Source organism: Dryas octopetala, chromosome 2 (genome assembly GCF_963921425.1).
Source record: "Dryas octopetala chromosome 2, drDryOcto1.1, whole genome shotgun sequence".
In the NCBI taxonomy this organism is placed as follows: Eukaryota; Viridiplantae; Streptophyta; class Magnoliopsida; order Rosales; family Rosaceae; genus Dryas; species Dryas octopetala.
Window position 1 is genome coordinate 10,007,158 of NC_141367.1, and position 18,222 is coordinate 10,025,379.

Below are 18,222 nucleotides of genomic sequence, written 5' to 3' on the forward strand. Positions count from 1 at the left end.
TATGCTCATGGACTGACCTTAGTCATCACGTTATTTGGTTACCACTGATATGGCCTCAATATTTATTAAGTTCATTTGATAACAACAGTTAAACAGCGTTCCGTCTATAACCACAACTTAAATAACAGCAGGTTAAATAAGCTGGGTTAAGGGTATACCTGTTGAAGACTTCCCACGGGCAGAGTCTCGGTACTACTAGACTTGCTAAGTAATAAGATTAAAATAGTCTAATTAACAAGAGATTAATTTAACAAAATTTTAGCAGAAATTCGACAGGGATCAAGAAATTACCTATGGAGTTCAGAAATGATTTTTTTAAAACTTCACCAAAACATAGCCTTCACACTACTAGAATTGAAGAGCTCGTCGCCACGATCGCGTAGGCGAAATCGGATCCTCGATCGGAGCTCCAGAACTCAAGATAAACTCGAAACAAGATTGAAAAAGAGAGAGAAAGGAGGAGAGAGGAGAAAGAAGCTCTCTCTTGGGAAGCGTGCGGCTGAATTGGTGAGGGATCAGCTGGGATGTGCGGCACTATTTATAGGGAGAGTGAGTGAGTCAACTCGGTTGACTCATCCGAGTTGACTGGGTTGACTCAAGTCAACCGTCACAAAATGGGCCAATGAGGAAGTGACACGTGGCATGTGCACTAACACTTGGCTGCACATGCAGCCATCAGATCTTGCTGCCATGCAGCGATGGACGCTCCAGATCGTGCCACGTGGCGCGATCTGGTGATTTCCTATTTTATTTTTCTTTTTCATATATTCCCCAACTTCAAAAATTAATTAAAAATAGCTCGGGACTCAGAAAAATATCCCGAAAAATACTACGGACTCGTATCGACTAGTACTAATTAACTATGAGGTCAAATTACGAATTTTCCCTTTAGAAAAATTTCGAAAATTTCAAGCTCCACAAACTAAGAAAATTTAGGAAATTTATAAAATAATCTCCCGGACTCGGAATAATACGAGACTTGCACCGTTGGGTTCGTGAGTAAAAGTACTACCTTTTAAAGGTCTAACTTGGGTCAAAACCCTAGTCAAAATTGGTCAAACAATTTAAAGCTCAAGGTGAACAAAATTAGATTTTCTAACAAATAAATTCTATAAAACCTTTTTTGAAAATAAGGAAAAATCACAAAATAAATTTGAAAATTTTCGGGTCTCACAGTTACAATTCCAGCATAGACACTTTATATTATTCTGAGCATTGACATGTTCCTGTGCAACTTGAATAAATAACTCGATCCCATACAAATATTCATCATTAACACGATTCGTATTACGTATCCACTATCGGTCTATGATGCCTGTTTTCATATTACACGACAATTAGAAAAAGATTTGTCACCCTTCTTCGTCTCCTTATGCCTCCGGTAAGGGCCCTATCCCATTCGAGAATGCACATATGTGTCGTGGTTGTTGGCTCGCACGACATAGTTTCGATCTGGGAAAATTTTAGCAGCAACTCCCTATGGTTCTCTAAGTGCACGACGTAGATATTTAAAACAAATATCTGGTATGCACTCGAAGAACACATAGGGAGATGTTGCCAAAATTTTCTCAAATCAAAACCACGTCACATGAACCGCTAACCACAACACATAATTGTGCACTCCCAAACTATCCATGGGTAATTTGGACAATTCAAGAATCATATTGAAGCGCAGTCACGCCCAGCGTCCATGCGCGCGTCCAACAGACTTTCGAACGGGTCTAAGGTGAATTTAAGTTTAGTGTACAAAGTTATTCACTGATAACTTCGCACGACTAGTTGAATGTACAAAGTTATCGACTGATAACTTCGCACAGGCGATTCGTGCCACATGACCTAACCCAGTACTCGAAGAGTGCTGGACTACGTCATCGGGAATTTTGCAATTACAACTAAATTAAATGTAACATACAAACTAAACTATAATTAATCTAACAATATACATATAAGCATACAAACAAACTATTAAATTTTAGCATTTAAGAACATACAAACTAACTAATCAATTTTATAATTAATTTTAACATACAAACTAATTCATTAAAAAAGTTTAATACAATTATATATGAAACATTAAATACTAAAACTTAACTAAAAGATAGATTAAACACATACCTCACCAAAAATGCAATTATCTTTCACAACAAATGCAACACTATCCTTCCTTCACCAAAAAAATAAATCATTGTCAAATATTTGCCCAACATCAATCTAAATTCAGATTTCACAACCAAACCACTAAATAAAAAAAAACCACAACATTAACTAATTACCACTAAAATCAGAAATTTCACAACCAATTTATGCAAAATCCACAACAAGTGCAAATTGTCCAATCCTACAAAAGCAAAATCCACAATATTAGAAAACATAAAAAACAGAAAATAACAAAACTTAATTAAAATAACATAAATTTAAAAAAAATTACCTTGTGTTTCGGTGAGTTGGTTTCGGGTGGGCGGGGGGGGATTGGGTTTGAGTGGGGTGGGTTTTCGGGGGAGGGTGGGTTTCGGGGGGGTGGGGGGGTGGGTTTCGGGGGAGTGGGTTTTCAGGAGGAGGGAGGAGGAGTGGGTGGGTTTTCGGTTGGAGGGGGTGGGTTTCTGGGGGGTGGGTTTTCGGGAGCAGGGAGGAGGAGGGGGGGTTTTGGGTTTCGGGGGAAGGATGAGGGAGGAGAAGGGAAGAGACGGCAGCCGAGAGCAAGGAGGAGCGCGGCGAGAGCTGAGAGGGATTGAGAGTGAGTGAAGTGTGAAGTGTGAAGTGTGAAGTGAACCCAGAACTGGGTTAGATTGAACGACTTTGGGCGACGAACATGATTCTGTCACCCAAAGAACCTTTAGGCGAGGAATTCATTATTTCGTCGCCCAAAAAGCCTTTGGGCGACGGAATCATGTTCGTCGCCCAAAGTCGTTAACTTTAGGGCACCGTTTCATCCCGCCACAATTTCAGAATTTGGGCGACGCACCGTTCGTCGCCCAAAGTTGATTTTTGGTATGAACCACGATCGTTCATACGTTCGAGGTCCAATACCAAACTTCTAGATCTCCAATTAACCTAATTTTTTAGAGGAATGATCTTTGAGTGGGAAACTAATAAATGAACGGTTCAGATCGTTAAAAACACAATCGACATATAAGGTTCTACATATAAATCAGTAGATTTTACACTTAAATAATAAAATTCTATTAACTATTTCGTTCAAACCTTGTCGATTCAATAATTGTGAAGACAATAACGTCATTACAATAATTATAGTCGTTCATCATCTATGTTCATACGCAAAGATCATCCCTGCAAAAAATCCGCTCAATCAGAGTTCATCTAGCCATTCGATTATGATTATAAAAACCATGATCTTTCATACACACTAAATGCTAAACCTAACTTCTACTTCTCCGATTGAGATAATTTTTTGTATGGATGATCTTTGAGTGGGGGACTAGCCAATAATCGGTTCGGATCGTTAAAAACATAATAGAAATCTGAGCTTCTACATATAAATACACTTGAAGAGTATAATTCTATTAATTTTTTTGTAGAAATTTTGGCGATTCAATAGTTTGTGAAGACTACAATGTGATTTTAACGATCGGAACCGTTCATTTTATTCGTTTATTTTGGAAGATCATCCCTGCAAAAAATCGGCTAAATCGGAATTCATCTCTTCCTTCGATTAATATTAAAAAATTCACGATCGTTCATAAGTTCAACCACCGTTACCTAACTTCTACATCTCCGATTGAGCTAATTTTTTGCAGGGATGATCCTTGAGTGGGAAATTAAAAAATGAATGGTTCTGATCTTTGGAAATACAATCGTATCGTATGCTATTACATATATAAAATTGTAAACAAAAAAGTATTAGTACTTTGGGCGAGGAACTACAAATTATAAATTCGTCGCCCAAGGTCCCTTTGGGCGATGAAATGTTAAGTTCCTCGCCCAAACCATTATTATAAAACGATCATTCCTACATTCGAGCTCCGATACCAAATTTTTACATCTCCAATTGACCTAATTTTCTGCAAGATTAATCTTTGAGTGAGAAACTAATAAATGAACGGTTCGGATCATTGAAAACACAATCGACATATGAGGTTGTACATATAAATGAACGGTTTTTGCACTTGAAGAATAAAATTCTATTAACTCTTTCGTTACAACCTTGTAGCTTCAATAATTGTGAAGACCACAACGTGATTATCACGATCAGAGCTATTCATCATATACGTTCATACTCAAAGATCAACCCTGCAAAAAATCGGCTCAATCGGAGTTCATCTACCCGTTCGATTATTATTATAAGAATCAAGATCGTTCATACATCCTAAATGCCAAACCTAACTTCTACATCTCCAATTGAGATAATTTTTTGCATGGATGATCTTTGAGTGGGGCACTAAGAAATGATCGGTTCGGATCGTTAAAAATACAATACGAAAGTGATCTTCTACATACAAATACACTTGAAGAGTATAATTCTATAGTTTTTTCGTTGAAACTTTGTCGATTCAACAATTGTAATTTCAACGATCGGAGTCGTTCAATTTATTCGTTTATACTCAAACATCATTCCTGCAAAAAATCGCCCAAATCAGAATTCATCTACTCCAATGATTAGTATTAGCAAATTCTTGATCGTTCATACATTCGAGCACCGTTACATAACTTTTACATATCCAATAATCCTAATTTTTTGCAATGCTGATCTTTCAATGAGGAATTAAAAATTGAACGGTTCGGATCGTTGGAAATACGATCGCATTGTATGAATAACATACATATAATTGTACCAAAAAAAAAAAAGGAATGACCCTTTGGGCGACGAACAAATTCCTCGCCCACAATCACTTTGGGCGACGAAATATTTTGTCTCCCAAAGTACCTTTGGGCAACAAATTTAGGTTTTCCTCGCCCAAAGGTACTTTGGGCGAGGAACATGCATATTCCTCACCGAATGCATTTCTCAATTAATATTTTGGCGTGTGAGTTGAGGCGACGAGATCATTTCGTCGCCCAAAGTAACTTTAGGCGAGGAACATGTTATTCGTCGGCCAAAGTCCGTCGCCCAAATATGTATGACATTGAGCGACCAATGTTCTTTTTCGTTGCCCAAAATTACTTTGGGCGACGAATATAGGTTTGTCGCCCAAAATTTCGTCGCCCAAATATGTTTTTCTTGTAGTGATATAACTACTAACTAGTTTATAAGTTTGTATATAACTATATATACATAAACAATGTTAGCTAGGTATATATAACATTATAGAGTAATTAATATATAATAATAGACTTAGTGTATAGGTTTAGGATCATACAAAATATATTTTAGGGTCTAAAATATAGCTAGGTTAATATTAATTTTATTATCTAAAATGTGTATAAATATGTATGTTGGAAGATTAAGTACGTTCACAAGAACTTGTTGGCCTAGTGGGTGAGGTAAAATAAAATAAAATAAAATAACGTACTAAAATCCAAAAAATCAACATCAAACTTCTAGATTCTCAGTACACCTAAAAAATCTAAAATAATTTTCAGATAGACAAAAAAAAACAAAAAAAAAAAAAAGAACCCACCACTCCTACACCGCACAGCCCCTCCCTCTTTCCCACTTTCATCGGCAGGGCTTCTTTTCTAGCAATATCTCCTCGCCAATCCGATGATCAGCACACACACACACACACACACTCTCTCTCTTTCTCTCTCTCTCACTCACTCATTCTCTCTCTACGTGCGCAATTTAGGGGTTCCACATATCTGTTGAATGTACTGAATGAATATACCTGGAATGTGACCAGGAATGTAAAACAAGAATGGTACTGGGGTTACAGAGAGGATTTCAGAGTGATGAGAGAAAGAAGAGGATGATTCACGAGAAAGGCATGCTCACATGTGCAAGATGCACACACCAGCAACCATATATTCCATTACAAATTCTGTTATACAAAACGACATAGCATTGATCAAATATGACCGTTGCCACACATGAGCCTATGAGCTCTTACAGCAATGCAAGCACTACCCTATGAGGCAATGCCAACTAAGCAACTATACTTTAATTAACAAACTAAAACATGAAACTTGCTTATCAGGCAAATGCCTTAACTAACTCTAATACTCCCTTCTAAGGATTTGACTGATAGCACTCCAAGTTGATTCCTCAATTCACAGAATCTTTCTCTAGGAAGAGCCTTGGTGAAAATGTCAACCAATTGTTCCTCACTCTTGCAATACAGTAATTCAATTTCTCCTTCATTAATGGCATCTCTAATGAAATGGTACTTCCTCTTAATATGTTTGGACCTCTGATGAAAAACAGGATTCTTAGTCATAGCTATAGCAGATGTATTGTCACACATAAGTGGGGTTGCTTCCATTTGTTCCTCACCAAAATCATGTAACACAAATCTCAACCATATGGCTTGTGTTGTTGCTTCTGCAGCACTGACATACTCAGCCTCTGCTGTTGATAGTGCCACACTGTGTTGCTTCACAGATGCCCAAGAGAAAGCTCCACTTCCAAATGAGAATGCATAACCTGAGGTAGACTTCATGTCATCCTCATCTCCTCCCCAATCACTGTCACAATACCCTATTAGGACTGCAGCAGTGTCTTTCTTGTACTGGATGCCAAAGTCCAAAGTTCCCTGTATATATCTCAGCACCCTCTTTGCAGTACCAATGTGCTTCATTGATGGACAATGCATGAATCAAGCTAAGAGGCTTGCAGCAAACATGATGTCTGGTCTTGTAGCTGTCAAATAGAGTAAACTTCCCACCATTCTCCTGTATTGTTCTTCATTAGCTGCCTTGCTTCCATCATCCTTCTTGAGTTTATCAGATGTTGCTAGAGGTGTAGAGACAGCCTTGCAATCTCTCAAACCAAATTTTTCTAACAAACTTTGAGCATACTTCTTTTGGTGAATGAAGATGCTCCCTTCTAATTGGATTACACCAATTCCTAGAAAATGATGTAGCAGTTCCCAATCAGTCATCTCATACCTATTCATCATTTCTGCCTTGAAGTCTTCAAGCATGTTCATGCTACTGCCAGTATAGACTATGTCATCCACATAAAGTGAGACAATGAGTGTTCCCTGGTTTTCTTTGTTCTTAACATAAAGGGTAGCTTCACTCGGGCTCTTCTCGAATCCACACTGCATCAAATATGAGTCAATATTGCTGTACCAGGCCCTTGGTGCTTGCTTTAGACCATAGAGAGCCTTGTGTAGCCTATATACTTTGTCTTCCTGGCCTTTAACAGTGAAACCATCAGGTTGATCTACATAAACTTCCTCTTCTAACTCTCCATTTAGAAAAGCAGATTTGACATCTAATTGATAGAGCTTCCAACCCTTTTGAGCAGATAAGGCAATTAAGGTTCTAATGGTGTCAAGTCTTGCCACAGGGGCAAATGTCTCATTGAAGTCAATCCCTGGTTTTTGTGTATACCCTTTGGCTACTAACCTAGCCTTGTGCTTCTGTATTGACCCATCAAGATTAAGTTTAGTCTTGAATATCCATTTTACACCAACAATTGGTTTGTTCCCTGGCCTATCAACCAGCTGCCAAGTTTGATTCTTCTCAATCATTTCAATTTCATTTTCCATAGCCTTCTGCCATGCCTTGTCTTTAGCTGCTTCAATATAGGTTTCTGGTTCCACAATGCTCATTTTACAGTGAGCAAATACTTCATCTAGGCTTCTCCACTTCTTTGGTGTTGAGTCATATGTGCTTGCAAGGTCAATTTCAGTTGCTGCAGCAGGTGATGTAAGTGAGGTACTAGGACTTGGATTAGCATTAGGAGATGCAGTTGGATTGAAGGGACTCTGTGGTGTTGGACACAAAACTTCATGCTCAGAATCAGTTTCTGCAACAAGAGAATCCTTTTCATCACTCCATGGAACTGATATGTATTTAGTAGACTTTGATTCCCAATTCCACATTGCTGTTTCTTCAAAAATCACACTTCTAGAGACTATCACCTTATTGCTTTTGAGATCAAACACCCTATAACCCTTCTCTATAGTCCCATATCCAACAAAGATTCCTTTCTGACTTGTATCATCAAGCTTGTGTCTCAATTGAGTAGGAATATGTGTATAGCACATTGAACCAAAAATTCTCAGATGCTTCACTCCTGGCTTTCTTCCACTGAAAACTTCAAATGGAGTTTGACCAATCAAGGCTCGAGTAGGGCATCTATTTAGAAGATACACAGCAGTGTTAACTGCTTCCCCCAAAAAATAAGTAGGTAGTTTCTTCTCTTGCAACATAGCCCTTGCCATCTCCATGATTGTCCTATTCTTCCTCTCAGCCACTCCATTCTGCTGAGGAGAATAAGCAACAGTGAGTTGCTTTTCTATTCCAAAATCTTCACAGAACTTCTCAAACTCCATTGAGGTATACTCTCCCCCTCTATCACTTCTTACTTTCTTCATTTTGTAACCACATTGAAGTTCCACCATTGCTTTAAACTTTCTGAATACAGTGAACACATCTGACTTTTGTCTCAAAAAGTATACCCAGCACATTCTTGACTTGTCATCAATGAATGTGAGGAAATACTTGTTTCCTCCCAAGGTTTCCGACATTGGTCCACAGACATCTGTGTGAACCAATTCTAGCAGATCAATAGCTCTAACAGTCTTCCCTTTATCAAATGCTTCCCTGTGACTTTTGCTCAAAGCACATCCTTCACAGACATGCTCTCCTTTTGTGAGTTTTGGTAAGCCAATCGCCATTTCTTTGTCCTGCAATTGCAGCATGCTCTCGAAATTCAAATGGTCAAGTCTTTTATGCCATTTCCAGTTTGAACCAGTCACTGTGGCCTTCTTTGCCATCATTGGACTTATGTCCTCGAGTACAAGTGGGAAACTTTTATTCCCTTTCATTTGAACTGCTGCCACAGAAGCTTTCATACTCTTATCTTCATAAATGGTCACCATGTACTCACCAAACACCAGCCAATAACCATGCTCCACCATTTGTCCAACACTGAGAAGATTTTCATCCAGTCCTGGCACAATCATAACTTCTGTGATGTACCTTGTTCCTCCTTTGGTTTGCACAGGCAAGACTCCCTTCCCAGTTGATTCCACAATGTCTCCAGTCCCCATCTTTATTTTGCATTTCATACTTCTGTCAATGTTGATCATAAGTGACTCATGGCTAGTCATATGATTGCTGCAGCCACTATCTAAATACCAAACCCCTTGCTCTTTCTCCACAGAGGCTTTGTGGCATGCATAGAACATGGTGGCAGGCTCATGGACCTGGTTTGCATAATTAGCAACCTGTCCCTTCTTGTGTGGTTGATGGCAATCCTTCATTACATGCCCAAACCTATCACAATTGTAGCATTTTACTTTTCCCTTGAACCAGCACTCTCCATAGTGAGTTTTGTCACACACTTTGCACTTCGCCTTCCCAGTGTCACCTCCTGGTCTCAAATTAGATTGCAGCTTGTTGTCCCATTTCTTTGGTTTTCCCTTCCAACTCTTGAAGTTTCTTTTTCCCCCATCATGATTGTGAAATTTTGCTTGATTGTTCTGTCCTTTGGAGCCAACATTCATACTAGCAAAAGCCCTTTCCACCTTCTCATCATCTTCTTCATGCCTGCTTAGCCTTAACTCATAACTTTTGAGAGAGGCAAATACTTCATTTACAGACACAGAATTTAAGTCACTAGTTCTTTCGAGCACCACACACATAGGATCATAGACTTTAGTTACACTGATTAAGACCTTCTGCACCATTCTTTGTTGAGACAAGCATTCACCATATTTTTCCATTTGGTTAGTTAAATCAAAGAAACGAGTAGAGTATTCAGACAATGCTTCACTCTCCCTCATTCTCATGTATTCAAATTCTTTCCTCAGACTTTGCAATTTAACTGACCTGGATTGTTCATCACCATGGTATTCTGTTTGTAGAAGATCCCAAGCTCCCTTGGCAGTGTCTTGGTTGATAATCCGAGAGAAAATCTCTTTGGATACAGCCCCTTGAATGATGCCCAATGCCTTTGCATCTTTCATATTCTGCTCCTCCATGTAAGCTTCCAGTTCATCTTCCTCATCGATGCTGGAGTCTCCTTCCTTCTTAGCCTTCTCCTTCTTCTTCTTTGCTTCTGGGATTGTAATCCCTTTTTCTACTAACTTCCAGATGCCATGTGACTTGAAGATAGTCACCATGCGCACCTTCCAGAACTCATACTCAGTACCATCAAAAATGGGAGCTCGTAGCTCACCACTCCCAGACCCAGCCATGCCTAGATCTAGATGGATTTGTTCCTCTGTTTCACTCTAGCTCACACACACAGTACAACGCCCAGTCACAGAACCAACCTGGGCTCTGATACCATGTTGAATGTACTGAATGAATATACCTGGAATGTGACCAAGAATGTAAAACAAGAATGGTACTGGGGTTACAGAGAGGATTTTAGAGTGATGAGAGAAAGAAGAGGATGATTCACGAGAAAGGCATGCTCACATGTGCAAGATGCACACACCAGCAACCATATATTCCATTACAAATTCTGTTATACAAAACGACATAGCATTGATCAAATATGACTGTTGCCACACATGAGCCTATGAGCTCTTACAGCAATGCAAGCACTACCCTATGAGGCAATGCCAACTAAGCAACTATACTTTAATTAGCAAACTAAAACAGGAAACTTGCTTATCAGGCAAATGCCTTAACTAACTCTAATAATATCTACAACAATTTCAAACACAAATAGAGAGAGATGACGGTGGCTGACCTTGGATGATGTCATTGCGTCGGGAATGGTAGTCGGTGAGGGAGGCGACGGCGGTGAGGGGTGGGGGTTGGTCGGCGATGAAGGAGGATGAGAAACTAGCAGAAAGAAGAAGAAGAAGAAGAAGAAGAAAAATAAGAAAAGTTGCTCCGGGTTTGGGATTGCTGGATTTCGTACTAGGGGTAGGTGAAGTGATGATGATGACAATGAGAGTATAACAGGAAGAAGAAGAAGAAGATCATCGATCTGCAAAGGGTGGGATTTGGGTGGGTGTTTTTTTTTTTTTTTTGTGCTTTCACTTTAGTATGGTTTTTTTTTTTTTTTTTAAATTAATTAATTATGAATTTTGGCTCATATTATCTCCTAAAATTAAGATAATTAATATGAATTAATTTTAAGAATTATGGAATTTTAAAGATAATTTTAAGATAAATAATATTAATTTTAAGAATTATGGAATTATGGAATTTTGGCTCATATTCCATAATTTTAAGAATTATGGAATTTTGGTTCATATTAATTTTAAGATAATTAATATTAAATTTAGGAATTAATATTAAAGATGTCCTAATTTTTCCATTAGGACATCTTTTATACTTACACTTTTTAATTAAAACAACTATTCAAAATATATCAATTTTTATATTTTTTTAATTTAAAATTATTTAAGATAATTTCCGCTTAGGTAATATTATGTTTGAGATTTAGGGTTTAGGGTATAGAGTGTATAATGTGGCATATTAGGTTTTAAGATCACTCAAAATCTCTGACTTAAAACCTAACGTAAAGCCGACAAACCATGCACAAGAATAAGACTTACGGGATTAGGGTTTAGATTTAGGGTATAGGGGTTTAGATAGGATAATGTGATAATATTAGGATAATATGATATGATAATACTAGAATAATATAGTAAGATAATATTAGGATAATATTAGAATTTAAATCTCATTAATTTTAAAGTAAATTACTCTAAAGTTCATTTTACAGCCCTAAATGATAAATAAACTAACCTAAAAAGTTACAATGATAAATAGGTTTAATTTGTACAAATAAAGCCCACTTTATATCTTCTTCCTTGTTTTTTTTTTTTTTTGAACTGCAAAAATTGCCACTGTCGCACAGTGGTAATTAGTAACAGTATAACACGAGTATTTTATACAATTCAAATAGTGAAAATTGACGAGCACTCGGTGAACAGTACCTACCGAGTGCTCTGTGAAAGTTCTGAGCACTCAGACCGACCTGTCACCATGTTTTGCAAATGGGTCAGCCGATCATGGGCTTTTTAATTTTGCACTTTAAAAAAAAAAACCCCTTCAATTTATGATGATATTAGACTAGTTTTGAAATAAAAATATTTGGACAATATTTTGGACTTTAGTCAAAATTTAAAAAGTAAATGATTATAAAGCCCAATTTTGAGCTTTCACTACTTTTAAGACCCATGTCTTTTTTTGGTTTTTGAAGGAGGCCCAATTTATACTAAACCGGTCCTCTTTTTCGTCTCCCTCATTTTTCGTCTCTCACTCCGTCTCTTTCTGTCTCTCTCTCTCTCTCTTTCTCCGTCTCACAGATCTGAGGGATCGCACCTCTCTCTCCTTTGTCTCCATCTTCGTCTCTCTCCCTCTACCTCTCCATCTTCATCAATCCAGCCCATGGCCACACTGCCGCACTTGGGCAGCGCCACCACCTTGGAACCCAACGACGACGTGGTGGCCGACCGCCTCATCATCTGCTCCTGTAGAATCGCGTCGACGTTCATTCTGGTGCAGTAGCTTCTGGCAGAGGCGACTCTGATCAGCTTCAAGAAATCGTCAGTACCGTCGCTGGACCGAGACGACAACCTGACACAAAAGCTTTTGGGCAAGCTCGACGAGAATTGGCCACCTGGTGCCGTAGCTTCTGCCAGAGGCGGCTCTGATCGACGGGAATTGGCAAGCTTTTGGACCGAGACGACGACTGTAGAAGTCCTTGGCTTTGCTCAGAGCTCTGATGGGTACAGTGAGAATTCTCATGAACTTATTTTGGTTGTTTATTCTTGCAGGGTCATATTTAATGTTTGGGTGGCTTAGAGTACTATTGGAATGTTATTGTTTTGAAATTGGTGGTAATTGTGATGAGTAGTAGGCAATATGGGGTTTGTATTCAAATTGATTTGCTTGGAATTCATTATATGGGAGCAAGTAATTAGAGATTTTGAAATTGTCAGTGTTTTTGGGGTATGAATTGGGTTGGGTTTGTTGTTGTTGGGGGATGTGAGAGGTGCAAAGGTTGAGAGTGGTGATGAAGGTTTCCGTGGAGGTGAATTCATTGGCGAGGAGGTGTTGCCTAATCAGATTTAAAGTTGAAGCTTCTTTAGAAGCTGTGGCCATTTTCCAAAGATGAGTGGATATTCAAATTCAATTCAAAGTGAAGAATAGTAGTACAGGTAGTTTTAAGTGGAAAAGAAGAGTGTGAGAATGACTATATATAAAGTTTGGGAAAGGAAGATTAGAAGGAATTTGTAATTGGGTAAGGTGTGGCTTCACACTAAGCTCCTGGATAGAGATAGGAAGCAAGCATCATTTTTCATTTGGTGTTGTATAAATCAATAGTGGACTGTGGACTAATCTGGATTCATGTGGAGTGCATATATTACTTTATTGTTTTTCAAGGTCATGTACGTTTCCAATTAACTAATTTCCAGGGTACTTCCAGCTAAAGCCTTAGTGGGAGTTCAAAATGAATTAACAAGTGAAACTCCCTTGGACCTTAGTTAATTGTTTAAGGCACAACTCATGGTTTTTCTGGTTTTTTTTGTTTTTTCCTCTTGTTGGCTTAGATAAGGAGAAATTATATTTTCCTCTTGTTGACTTAGATAAACCCATAATTTTTATTTTAGTTTGTTCTTTGGTTGTTTATGCTTTGACAAGGATTGTACTAGGTTTAAATTATATTTTCTAATTTATTGTTACTATCAAACAATAACAATACTTAATTGCCACTGTCGGGCAGTAACAATAGATCATTGTTACTGTCGAACAGTAACAATAAGTGATTTTTGGATTTGGTTTTGATGTGTTTCTTGCATTTTTGAACTAATTTTTATGTGATTGCCACTGCCTGCCTAATAGTGACAATTGTTAAATAGTATTTTTTTTACAGTGGCTATTTTTTTGGCAGTGACTATTGTTAAAAAAAAAAATAGAAGACACACGGCAACTTCAACAAAAAAGAAAAAAAGAAGAAAAGAAGAAGACACATGACAACTTCATAAAAAAAAAAAAAAAAAAAGAAGGAAGTACATGCCTGCTTCAGCAAAAAGAAAAAAAGAAGAAGACAAAGATTTTTGTTTTTTATGTGTTTATGTTCGAAAAATACATAAGATTTGTATATATATATTGTTTATGGGTTTTTTTTAGCACAGTGAGAATAATCATTGTTCGATAGTGGCAATAAATAATAATTGTCACTGTGACAGTAGCAATTAGGTGATTGTTACTGTGTGATAGTAACAAATTAGCAATCAGGTGATTGTTACTCTCTGAATTTTGTGATTTTCTATGGTCTGAATTTTGGTGATTGTTATTGTATGACAGTAACAAAATATATTAGTTATCTTCAATAGGTGATTGTTACTGTCAAACAGTAGCAATATGTGATTGTTACTATCAGACAGTAGCAATAGGTGATTGTTACTTCAAATAATAACAATACCGGATTGTCACTGCCAGAAAGTAGCAATAAGTGATTGTTACTATCAAATAATGATAATACTTGATTGCCACTGCTCGACAGTAGCAATAGGTGATTGTTACTATTCGATAGTAACAATTATATTTACTATTAAAACGTAAAAGATTATGAATGCCTCATCTTGATTTTTTTTTATTTTATATTAGTTATTATTTAACATGTTTATGAAATGAAAAATATCTAAATTATATATATTTTTGGATTAGTTTATGTAGTTATGTACCATTTGGCATTGAAATGAAAAAAATAATAATAAAGAAAGGAAAAAATGGAATTTTAAAAAATACTGTAGCGCTACAGTAACGGCGTCACTGTAGCGCTGTTACTGTAGCACCGAGTTTTTAAAAGTGGGCCGCTACAGTATTTCACTGTAGCGTTTTGGGCCGGATGAATAGTAAATTTTAAAAAATGGACTTTAAAAAAAAAAAACCCAAATTTAAATACCCTTATGGTTTTAGTCTAAATATAATTGATAAAATGGACCAAACTGTGAATCATGGGATTTTAAAATGAGAAAATATTAAAAAAAAAAAAATTTCAAGAGTGGTTTTAACTTTTAACAAATGTCCCCCCTTCTCGTTTTCCTAGTTCACATTGGTAAATTAATTTTTTAACAACCGTTCTATTTTTAACCGACTGATCACAATCCAAATCCAGTTCAGAATGTTGTTAATGAGAAAATTGAGAAGACTATTGAAGGCTTGAAGCAAAGGTATGTATGGTTGGATAAGAAGCTTCAAACTCCTGAATATTCAGTCATTCTAATGATTCTCCACCAATATTGTAAGTTTAAGTCTCCAAATTGATATTGAAACATACAAATTGATTAATTATAGTCTAAATTTTGAGCTTTCAAATAGAGACCTTTAGAGTCATATCATAAGCAAAAAGAAGACAGTTGAACAAGTTTGTCCCACATCGCTAAAATGAAATTTGACATTACGCTTTATAAGCCTAGTACAAGAATGTTGTATCGCCGAGCTTAGCAACGCAAGCTTGTAACCCAAGTGGGGGCATTGAGGTGTTGGGACATTGACTCAGCATTTGCTGGTCGGGTTTGGTGTGGCTTCAATCTGGCCCGCCCATTCCAAGCGAGGGGTTGAGCTTTGTGGCTTGGGCGAAGGCTCGGGTCACACGGCTTCTAGAGTGGAGGGCACAGCGTGAGGCTGGCTTCACAGAGCAACGATTACCTCCCGCTCTTTGCAGTGGAAGGATAACGGGTCGGTGCCACCCTGACCCATCATGGTCTGCCGGGCTCTGCCAATTGGACCAACACCTTTTTTTATTTTGCTTCTCAGCAAAAACAACCTTCCATTTCGTAAGTGGATTTTTGGCTTTCTGATGGGTAAGATAATGAAAATTTCGTGTAGATTTTAGTGGTTAATCAAAGTGTGTCTTCTATTTCTTATGGGTAAGTGGATTTTTGGCTTTCTGATGGGTAAGATAGTGAGAATTTCGTGTAGATTTTAGTGCTTAATCAAAGTGTGTTCTTGAAAATTATTATTTGGGAACTGAACATTTTGCTTGTTTCGAAGGCTTCAATAGCCTTCAAGCCTTCAATAGTCTTCGAAAGATTAGGCAACTTGTTTTGTTTTAATGCCAATGAGCTTATGTTGCGACAGTTTGTTTTTATTTTGGTTGGAAGTGCTAAGGATTTTGAACGCTATTCATTCAGTTTTGTTTTGATCGAGATAATTTAATATTTGAATGGTTATTTAACTAGAAAAACTTTATATGATCATTCAAAATTTAGGCCTTTTAATTTTATAATTTATCGACAGTCTTATGGCTTTTAAAATTCTAACTAAAGTCTCATAATATTGTAACTATTTCATGTTACATAATATTGGTCCATTAGTTTCTATTTTTTTCACACACACTAGATGCCGAGCGCTCGGCAGCCATTTTCCAGTGTTCAGCAGTGCATTTTTACTTCTTCCTTAAGCCCTGGTTTGTCAGTTTTATATTAGGTTTTAACTTTGAGATTTTGGACTCCACAAAACTCATTCTATACTCATTCTATACTCTATTAAGATATGAGGTGAACTCGTATCCCTATACCCTCAAAAAATAAAAAAATAATGACATATTTATTTGACAAGGCAATGGTCAAAGGGCTTTATTTGAAAAAAAAAAAAAACAAAATCATAAGGTTTTTTTTCAAATAAGAAATGTTAGAATTACTAAACTCTAATTTTTTTCTTTTTCTAATCAGAGGTGGTATTTGGGGTTATGGTTACCATGAGCGGGTGAGGCCCAGACCTCCTGATTGTATTCCTTGTAGCCTGGAAGAGGATAGATTGGGCTTGGTGAGGCCCAAGCCTCCTGATTGTATTCTATTTTTTAGATGTGAGGTTACAACCAATAAAAGAGATATCTTGTACGCTCAAATTAACTTATTTGATAACTTTAAATTGAGATTTATAAATAAAAAGAGAAAATTAGGTGTAAGTTCAATTTTGGAGTGTCTTTTGGACTAAAACCATATAGCTTTTTTTATTTGTACTGAAATCCATTTTTTTAGGCTAAAGTTCAAAAAATGGACCCACATATATGTCGCTTTTTTGAATTTTGGCTCATATTATCTCCTAAAATTAAGATAATTAATATGAATTAATTTTAAGAATTTTGGAATTTTGGCTCATATTCCATAATTTTAAGAATTATGGAATTTTGGTTCATATTAATTTTAGGAATTAATATTAAAGATGTCCTAATTTTTCCATTAGGACATCTTTAATACTTACACTTTTTAATTAAAACAACTATTCAAAATATATCAATTTTTATATTTTTTAATTTAAAATTATTTAAGATAATTTCCGCTTAGGTAATATTATGTTTTAGATTTAGGGTTTAGGTTATAGAGTGTATAATGTGGCATATTAGGTTTTAAGATCACCCAAAATCTTTGACTTAAAACCTAACGTAAAGCCGACAAACCATGCACAAGAATAAGACTTACGGGATTAGGGTTTAGATTTAGGGTATAGGGTTTTAGATAGGATAAAGTGATAATATTAGGATAATATAATATGATAATACTAGAATAATATAATAAGATAATATTAGAATTTAAATCTCATTAATTTTAAAGTAAATTACTCTAAAGTTCATTTTAAAGGCCCAAATGGTAAACAAACTCACCTAAAAAGTTACAATGATAAATAAGTTCAATTTGTACAAATAAACCCCACTTTATATCTTCTTCCTTGTTTTTTTTTTTTTTTTAACTAGAAAAATTGTCACTGTTGCACAGTGGTAATTAGTAACAGTATAACACGAGTGTTTTATACAATTCAAAGAGTGAAAATTGACGAGCACTCGGTGAACAGTACCGAGTGCTCGATGAAAGTTTCTAGCACTCAGACCGACCTATCACCATGTTTTGCAAATGGGTCGCCCGATCATGGGCTTTTTGATTTTGCACTTTAAAAAAAAAAAAACCCCTTCAATTTATGATGATATTAGAGTAGTTTTGAAATAAAAATATTTGGACAATATTTTGGACTTTAGTCAAAATTTAAATACCCTTATGGTTTTAGTCTAAATATAATTGATAAAATAGACCAAACTGTAAATCATGGGATTTTAAAATGAGAAAATATTAAAAAAATTCTCTTCAAGAGTGGTTTTAACTTTTAACAAATGTCTCCCTTTATCTTTTTCCTAGTTCACACTGGTAAATTAATTTTTTAACAACCGTTCTATTTTTA

The 18,222-nt window shown here is 36.5% G+C and overlaps 1 non-coding gene across 1 annotated transcript; it reads left to right on the forward strand.

The window, feature by feature from the left end:
• The first annotated feature begins 15,481 nt into the window (after window positions 1-15,481).
• Window positions 15,482-15,786, forward strand: LOC147292975 (signal recognition particle RNA). Its single transcript, XR_015120971.1, has one exon.
• Window positions 15,787-18,222: the final 2,436 nt, after the last annotated feature.